The sequence below is a fragment of the Bubalus bubalis genome, chromosome 12 (assembly GCF_019923935.1).
Source record: "Bubalus bubalis isolate 160015118507 breed Murrah chromosome 12, NDDB_SH_1, whole genome shotgun sequence".
NCBI lineage: Eukaryota > Metazoa > Chordata > Mammalia > Artiodactyla > Bovidae > Bubalus > Bubalus bubalis.
Genome location: NC_059168.1, coordinates 88,163,738 through 88,173,433, shown reverse-complemented (window position 1 = coordinate 88,173,433; position 9,696 = coordinate 88,163,738). Strand labels below are relative to the sequence as shown.

Here is a 9,696-nt window from a genome sequence, read left to right as displayed (position 1 = left end):
AACCAGAGGTGGATCACTAAATTCTTTGACTTTAAAATCGTACTTTCTGCAAGATTTCACCTGTGAAATTCACAGCCTTTAATTACTGCCTCACATCTTAAAAGGGAGAACCTTTCTTCTGAGTGGCTAATAACATTATTATCAGAGGTAATTATAGATCCGGGGTCTGTAGTCCATCGCACCATAATGCATGGACCACATCACTCTGGTTTTTGAACTCTGAAAGTAATTTGTTAGGGAAACACTTTCTCCCCAACCCTGAAACAGTGTTGATGTTTTGGATCTGCTGTTAATTTCTGTTCTTTTATCTTTTTTAAAAAGGGGTGAGGTGGGGGAGAAACATTTAGAAATCAGTCCTTTACTGGATGAATTTCTTCACTTCCCAGAAAGCAAGAAAACAATTGTTTCCTGTAATTGGACAGTTTGATTGGAGGCAGGTGGTGCTGAGCTGAGGAAACTGGAGCCACAAAGCCAATTTTGGCTTCAAGCACATTTCCTTGCGTTTTCAACTCCGGCAGCACAACATGGAAATTGGCTCCACAAAAGCCGACTATAAATTTAGTTCCCATCTCTGTAACTAGCACCTTATCAGCCATGAAGCGCTTTAGCAACTGGGGCCAGTGCGCACATCTGACAAGATCGCAGCGCTGCCCTGAGATACCCCAGCCTTCATTTCTCAGGCCAGTTCTTGCTGCCATAAAGCAGGAATTTATGAACAATTCTGGAAGCATCATGTCCCATCGTTTTTAACACATGGGGATATTTTCTTCTTCTGGGTTCGCTGACCTTCGTGTTGCTCAAGTTACGTTATCTTGAGTTAATATTTGCTTTCAATATTTTGGAGTAACAGGCCGTGTTATCCACAGGTTTGTAATGGGACCACAGATTACAAACATCAGTCCAGAGAAAGGGCCAAAATCAGAGGCATGGAGGATTCGCGGGAGCCATCTATGACTCCTCTGCTGCTTCCCATCCAAACGTCCCCCAGCCTTTCCCTTGCTTTTCTTCCCCCGCCCCCGCCTACAGCAGCTGACAAGCAATAGTCCTTCACAGACAGAGAAGCTGCGGCTCAGAGAGGTGAATTGCTTTGACCAGGGTCACACAGGGAGTTAGGAACAGAGAAGTAATAAGCTTAGAATCTAACCTCCCAGCCCACTGCTTCAAGTACATATTTCTCTATTAATTTCCTCCCTGCTGAAAATCCATAATTCAAAAGTCATGTTTAAGCAACTGGACACAGTAACAGGATGGGGTTGGGGGTGAAGAAAGGCAAAAGGAAATTTATCTGATGAGTCTATCCAACCATTGTCCTTTGTATATTCTACATATTAAATCAGTTACTTCAAAGCTCCACTCATTTTGTCACTAATTTCTGGCCATGCTTAAGTTTTCTTAAAAAAAATGTCAATCTGATGGTTACATAAATTTTAATCTCCTTATTTATTTTTGGTGGTTACAAATAATCTCTTCTAATCCTAAGTAAATTAATGGCTTAAATAACCTCATTCCCAAATAAATTTCACCTGTCAATCTACATATCTGTATAGAATTATTTTACCAAAAAAAAAAAGATTGCAAAGTTTGCTTAGAGCCTTAGAATTATAACACTATTTTCCAAGGTGATTATATGAAAGGAAATACCATTAAATTTTCCTTTCCAAGCTAATGGATACCCATGGTTTAAAGTCTTGACTTCATTAATGAGTCTCTGAATCCAAACACCAAAGGTTTAAATGCAAACAATGAGTCTCCTCCTCCACTCTGACACTTTCCTTTTAATACTTGGCTTAACAATATTCTCTAAACAATGATTTCTAAAGACACTCCAGGAAGAATTAGAGTTGTCCTCTCTGCCAGACTGTTGGAGAAAGAATTCCTCAGCACTTTGCGTGTGTGCTCAGTCAATTTAGTCACGTCCAACTCTTTGTGACCCTGTGGACAGACATATAGCCCACCAGGCTCCTCTGTCCATGGGATTTCACAGGAAAGAAGACTGGAGTGGGTTGCCATTTCCTTCTCCAAGGGATCTTCCCAACCCAGGGATCAAACCTGTGTCTCCTGCATTGCAGGCAGATTCTTTACTGACTAAGCTACCAGGGAAGCCCTCCCCAGCCCTTGGCTATGTCATAACGTCCAAGGCCCAAGCTTCGTGGCTCCTACCCTAGTGGCTGCTGGTGGCCAGCAGGGAACAGAGGAGACAGGCACACAAGCACTGTGACCATTTTCTAAGAAAGATCTCATGCTGATTAAACCTTTCAGAAAGCATATTGAGTTTGCACAAGGAGACCTGGTTGATAGCTAACTCAGAAATCTTGGCATCACGACAGAACCAATATTTTCACAGAGGTGGCACAGTCTTAAACAATGTCGTCAGTGTGCAGGACACAGGCAGCCCTTCGATCGGCATCCAGCAAGGGTAATTTTTCCTCCACCTTTTCTGGAGAAAGGGGCTGATGAAGGGTTTGGGATGGGGGATGAGAGTGAGAAGGGTGGGTAGGGTGGTGGGGAGTTTGAGCGCCCCTTCAGCACTGTTTCTATAGACGCAGCCACGGCCGCAACTCACACAAAGCTGGCCCAACCAGGTTCAAACAGGTTCAGGGATCTTGCTGACACCAGCCCCGCAGCTGTTTGGTTTTCCTAATATGTGTAGAAACAGCTACACAGAACTTGGCTTAACCTCAATTTAACCACATAAAGTCAAAAGCATGTTGCATTTCCCCTCAGTGGGAGGCAGGCCAGCAGCAGCATCTTTAGAGCCCCTGGGCCTTAATGGACCAGGGCCGCCAGCAGAATGGCCCCTGCCTCTTCCTTTCCGCCGGCCTCTGAGTCTCCCATCAGAGGGAGGGGTTCAGATGCTGACCCACAGTGGGAACGGCGCTTACACAACCTGGAAACTGCTCCTGGGACCTGCCAAGCATAAGGAGGGCTCCATCACACGCCATCTGGGCATAGGCTTGGGGATCAGGAGGGTTCAGGATCCACCCCAGAGCTCCTCGTTGTCACCTAGAGGTTCACACGGTCCTCTTGGCAGTTTCCTCCTGGGGCTGGCAGGTCCTGGCCTGCCTCCCTGGGAGTGGTTTTAGAACAGATCGTGTTCTGAAGCCGACACACTGCTTGCTGAATGGCTGGTACTCAGCAAACAGTAACTGCGAGGGTTGACTCATCGCTTCCCATGGTCTCCATCCTTCCAAAGGTGTCCGCATCCCCAGCCAGGCCAATGAGCCATCAGGGGCTCCTGACATGTCAACAGGAGCAGAGAACACGCGACAGACGTCAGCCACCCCTTTCTGGTGACTCTCACCCTCTCTCCCGGAGCCCACCCACTCCCAGCTGGAAAGGAGCGAGCATTTCATTTCTGACTCCCTCTCTCTCACACTCACAGCCAAGCGGCCTTCCTTTGCAGCAGCCTTCCATCCTTCCATCCCTCTCTTTCCCCTTCTTCCAACTTCTCAGGTCCTTCCTCAGCTTGAAGCCCAGCACACTGGAAAATTCACACCCTGAAATGCGGGAGACCCAGGTTCCATCCCTGGGTCGGGAAGATCACATGCAGAAGGAAATGGCAACCCACTCCAGTATCCTTGCCTGGAGAATTCCATGGACAGAGGAGCCTGCCGGGCTATAGTCCATGAGGTCGCAAAGTGTCAGACACAACTGAGGGACTAACACTTTTTTCTGCACTTGTACTGAGTCCCTCCCCTGCTAGACACCATCAGAATTAGGCAAGGATGAGAGAGCAGCCAGATGTCCAAGAAGCACTGTCCAGGGAAGGCGGGCTGGGCAAGAAGGCCCTCACAATGTGGATCTGACATCGCTGTCTTCTCAAGCCGCCCTCCTCTCTGCAGCTGAGAGTCACTCAGGGCCCTTTTCACCCATCAGACGCCCTGCCTTGATTTCTGGCCCACATCTCTAAGTGTCCAGGTCCTACCCAGCAACCCTAATGCAGGGTCACCCAGCCCATTTCAGACTTCTTACTGTGGCTCAACCACAAATTGGTCCCTATTGTTACTGACTTTCTATGTAAATAGATCTTCCCTTCCAGCTGGGAGGCAGGGTTGCTGGCATCACACAGAACCTGGTTCTCAGGCTTTGGTCTCAGCTGTGATGGAAAGACAACCCTCTGCAGGAAACAGCCCTGCTCCAACCACTGTGCCCACAAACCCTCAGTTTAGTTTGGATGGATTTCTAGCCGAGTCCTCAACACAGTGAACACCCTTATCGGGCAGGAGGCAGACTGATGAGAGAGCTGCTTCTGCTCCATTTGGAAAGCTTCCCGCTCCCTGTGAAAGGCCTGGCTGGTCCGCCAGACCCAGGCTCCATCAGATTTGGAAATCCCCCTGTCACAGCATCCTCTTTCCACTCTCCCATCAGGAGGTCATCTAACTTTTCCTTGAATTGCCTCACGGATGGAGTATTCCCGCCCGTGGGGGCAGGTCCTTCCATTCTTAGACGTTTCCCATTGCTGGGAGGAATTCCTGTGTATTGAGCTCCCAATGGACACCAGCAAGTCTCAGTGCCTCCCAGCAGATTTTTGACTCATCGTTCCTGGTGTCACCATGGGCCGCCTCCCAGCCTGGCGTTACCAGTATTGGCATCATAAGAACAAGCTGTACGCAAAGTCTCGCTTCTGCTGAGGTGTCCCTGATGCTGCGATCCACATCTTTGACCCGGGACGGAAGGAGACGAAAGTAGGTAAGTTCCCACTGAAGCCCTGGAGACTGCTTACACTTGTGCCGACACATACCTGGTGAAAAGCTGTGGCAAAGATGGCTCTCATATCTGCGCACAGCTCCACCCCATCCACATCACCTGCATCCCTAAGACATTGTCCGCATTGGAGCTGATCGGATCTGACAGGCTCCAGACAGGTGTACGCAGTGCCTCTGGAAAGTGCCAGGGCGCGGTGGCCAGGGTCCACATGGGCCAAGTCATAATGTCCACCCGCACCAAGCTGCAGAACAAGGGGCAGGTGATTGAGACCCTCCGTGCAGCCATGTTCAAGCTCCCTGGCCACCAGAAGATTTTTGTTATAGGGATTTATGAAGTTTAATGTGGATGAATTTTAAAACATGGTGGCAGAAAAGGTGGCTCCTTTCAGATGGTTGTGGGGTTAAATGCATCCCTAATCATGGCCCCCTGGACAAATGGCAGCTGTCCCTTCCTTACACCTGCCTGCATGCTAAGCTGCTTCAGTCGTGTCTGACTCTGTGTGACCCCATGGACTGTAGCCCGCCAGGCTCTTCTGTCCATAGGATTCTCCAGGCAAGAATACTGGAGTGGGTTGCCATGCCTTCCTTCAAGGGATCTTCCTGACCCAGGGCTCAAACCCGAAGCTCCTGCATTGTAGGGAGTTTCTTTACCATGAGTGTCATCTGAGAAGCCCCTCTTTACTCATGTCCACCAACAAATCCTACTTTCCTGTCAAAAAAAAAAATTATCGAGCACCAATTGCATGACTGTGAAAGGATAAAATGGAAAATGAGAAAAACTTAGGTTCTGTCTACCTAAGCTTACCATCAAGGGATCATTACAACAAGGTAAGAAAATTATTGTGTAAAGAAAAAAAATAGACCAAAACAAAATATACCAAAGACAAATAGCAATGAACTTCTGGTTGTGAAAACACAAGAAGTTCATTTTCTTCTCTTCTTTTTACTTTGTTTGTGTTTTTATTTTATTTTTTTTTGATTGTAAATGTATACATTTATTTCCATTCTATTAATTTTTATATCTGTTGAAGCTATTTTTTTGGTACACATGATCCTTATTGATTGAAAATTTTAATCATTAAGCAATGACCATCTGTATATATGCATTTTGTCTTAAAATTTGACTTTCTGATTTTCTATCAGAAAATTATGACTTTCTTTTGATTACTAGTATATTTATATTTTTACTTTTACCATATTTGTATGTTTTCACTGAAATATAGCTGATTTATCATATTATGTTACTTTCAGATGTAAAGCACAGTGATTAAATATTTTTATAGATTATACTCCACTTAAAGTTATTATAAAATATTGCCTACATTCTCTGTACTGTACAATATATCCTTGTTACTTATTTTGTACATAATAGTGTGTACTTGTTAATCCCCTACCCTATCTTGGCTCTCCTACTGTTTGTGTTTTTAAATATGGAGCAATGATTATTTCTTTTTTCGGACGTAAACTTCTGATTTAAAAGGCATGTGCCCCCCATGTCACCACCTACCCCCACCCAGGGTTTCTGGGAGAGCCTCCTGGTGCCAGGCTGTGGGCCCAGTTCAGGGATCAGCTCTGGTTCCTCTCCTAGCAGGTCACAGGCTTTCAGGAAATACCCCCATGGGGGCAATGCAGTTGAATGAAGAGGGCACACAGCCTGGCAACAGGGCTGAGCTGAGTGTGAGTCCCAGCTCAGCCTATCCCCTAGCAGGGTGACCTGGGTGTGAGGGTCCCCCAGCTCCTCTGTCCCTCCACTTCCTCTCCCACAAGTTGAACAGCCCTGCAAGTGGTGCAGACCCACAGATGTGCCACATGCCGTGGGCTCCCCATTAGCAAAGGTGATGGTTTGCAGGACTTAGTTGAACCCCAGCAACTGCCCTCATCCCATCTCTCTGTTTTTTCTTCCATCTGACAAAGGTCACTAAGCCCATTTATCAGACTACCTCTTAAGGGTAATGCCAGGGTGTTTAAGGGGTGTTTAACGTTTAACATTGGCCCATTAGGTGGTGTAGATGTGGCCTGTGAGTGGCTGTGTTCCTCTCCAGAGCAGGACCGAGGACAGGGCTGCAGGAGCAAGACCCAGGTTGAGGCGCCCTGGTCCAGGAGGGACTCAACAAAAGCAGGCATTCCAGCATTTTCCATGGCAGGCAACAGTGCTTATCCTACCCTGCCCGCCTCCTGTGACCCTCACTCCACTTCACCAGGAGAAAGTACTGGTGTGATTGGAGCCGCAGGTCCCAGAGAACATAAACAATGCCGGCGATGAGGGTCATTCTCAGATGAGCCGAGATAAGCTCGTTGCCTGTTTTCCTGCCCTTCACAGTCATTCACACACAGTGGATGGATGATAATATTTAACTGTTTCTAATCACTGCAGACAGTGACTGCAGCCACAAAATTAAAAGATGCTTGCTTCTTTGAAGAAAAGCTCTGACAAACATAGACAGCATATTAAAAAGCAGAGACATCACTTTGCTCACACAGGTCTGTATAAAGCTGTGGCTTTTCCAGTAGTCATGTGTGGATTTGAGAGTTGGACCATAAAGAAGGTTGAGCACCGAGAATTGATGCTTTAGAACTGTGGTCCTGGAGAAGACTCTTGAGACCCTTGGACATTGAGGAGATCAAACCAGTCAAGCCTAAAGGAAATCAACCCTGAATATTCTTTGGACTCACTGATTTTGAAGCACCAATACTTTGGCCATCTGATGTGAAGAACCAATTCACTGGAAAACACCCTGATGCTGGCAAAGACCAATGGCAGGAGGAAAAGAAGGCGACAGAGGATGAGATGGTTGGATGATACCACTGAATCAATGGACTTGAGTTTGAGCAAACTCCATAAGATAATGAAGGACGGGGAAGCCTGGCATGCTGCAGTCCATGGGGTTGCAAACAGCTGGACGTGACTGAGCAACTGAATGACTGAACAACAGCAGCAATGACTCCTCCACACAGCAAAGAGTGAACTTAAGCCATTTCACTGGGAGACTTTTAGGGTTTAAATGTGTTTTGTTCTCTGCATTAGGCATTTGTGAATACGAAATGAACCTCTTCTTTTCCTTTCCTATTCTCCGAATGAGGACAACCCCAGGAAAGCATCGCCAGCGATGTTCAGATGGGTAGCCTACAGGTAGCCCTGTCTTGGATAAGTCTCCTTTCCTCTGGGGCCCCAGTTCCCAGCTGTGAGATGCATGGTCTGGACCAGCTCACGGCTCAGTGCCCTTCTAACCCCACAGCAGTAACCTCATTCCCCTCCCTTCACTGTGGTGAGTCCGTCTCCAGTTTTTCTCTTCGCTCTTTCAACGCCACTTAATAAGTCACCAGGCTCTCCTTCCCGTCACATTTACCTGCTCAGTGGACAAACTCTGCCAAGAACGTACAGTGCCTGGGGCAGAGGAAGCCAGCAGCACGTACTCCTCCCCAAAGGCAGACCAGAGAACATCGAGGTTGTGAAGACAGCGAGCCAGACAAGTGCTAGGTCCCAGACCACAGGCTCCAGACCCCTCTAGAGACCCAGCTTCATCTGCCTAACTCCTAGCTGCCCCAACCCTGGGTAACCAGCAGCAAGAAGTGACATTTCTCTACCTGGAGATTTACATCTGTATTGATGTGCCGGGGCTGCCATAACAAAGCACCACAGACCAGGCGGTTTAAGCAACAAGAATTTATTCTGAGACTGGAAGTCTGAGATCAAAGCGTCGGCAGGGTTGGTTTCCCTTGAGGCCTCTCACCTTGGCCTATAGACGCTCTGCGTCTCCCCGTGTCCTCGTGTGATCACGCTTCTGTGTGTTTCTATGCCCTAATCTCCCCCCCACTTATGGTGGGTTAAGCCCACCGTGTGACCTCACGTTACCTCAATCATTTCTTTAAAAATTCTGTCTCCAAATACAGTCAGGTCTGAGGTCCTGGGAGTTAGGATTTCAGTCTGTGACTCTGGGGGAGACAACGCTGTCCATAATATCATCCACATTATTACTTTACCCATGAGGAAGCTGAGGCTTTCCCCAGATCTCAGAGCAAACTGGGAAGGAAGGGACACAGGAAGAAAGGAGGGAGGGAGGAAGCAAGAGACAGGTATTAGTATATTTTTTAAATCCTCCATTTGCACCTTATGTTCTGTTTTCCAGGGCTTCCCGGGTGGCTTGATAGTAATGAAATCCCCCTCCAATGCAATAGCTGCAGGAGGCCCAGGTTCGAGTGCTAGGTCAGGAAAATCCCCTGGAGGAGGAAATGTCAACCCACTCCAGGAGTCTTGCCTGGAGAATCCCATGGACAAAGGAGCCTAGCGGGCTATAGTCCATGGAGTCGCAAAGAGCTGGACACAGCTGAGCACACACATGCACGCACCCATGTTGCTTTCCTGTGTCTTTAATGCAACATGGAGATAAACTGAGTCGCCCCTTAAGATAGTCAAAGAAAGGCACCTGCAAGCAAAGTTCCCGGGAGGTGGTGCAGATGGCGTCTGCCGGGCAGAGAGGACCCGCGGAGCTGGCTGAAGTCCTTCCCGGCCCACATTCCACTTCGTGAGTCAGACCCAGCCTTCCTGTGGCTGGAATGTGTGGGCCTGCGGTGCTTATTCCTTCTCCACTTTGTGATGAGGCTTCTGATAAGGGTGACCCTCCCTCTGACAGGTGCAATCCTGCACCCTGGCTCACCCTCTCCTGTGGGTGTCGGACCCAGGATCTCGCACGTGCCAGCCACCGCCCCCCTTTCCAGCCTACCAGGACAACTACGTCCATCTCCTCCTGGCTGGGAACTCAGCAACTGGGCGCTGCTGGTGTTTGTTCAAAGGTTCGGTATCTGAGACTCATGACTAAATTCAGTAATAACACCACAATTTCACCAAAAAAGCATTATAGTGATTACTGAGTTATATTAGGAGCTTATTTAAGATAACATCTTATTTGCACAATGTAGTTCAAATAGATGGTTAGAGCAGAGAGCGCAGTTGTTAAATTCCTGTGTACATTAGCATAATCACACTGGAAGT

At 47.7% G+C, this 9,696-nt stretch overlaps 1 pseudogene; it reads left to right on the top strand.

Moving 5' to 3' along the window:
* Window positions 1-4,553: 4,553 nt before the first annotated feature.
* LOC123328726 lies at window positions 4,554-5,219 on the top strand (annotated as a pseudogene).
* Window positions 5,220-9,696: the final 4,477 nt, after the last annotated feature.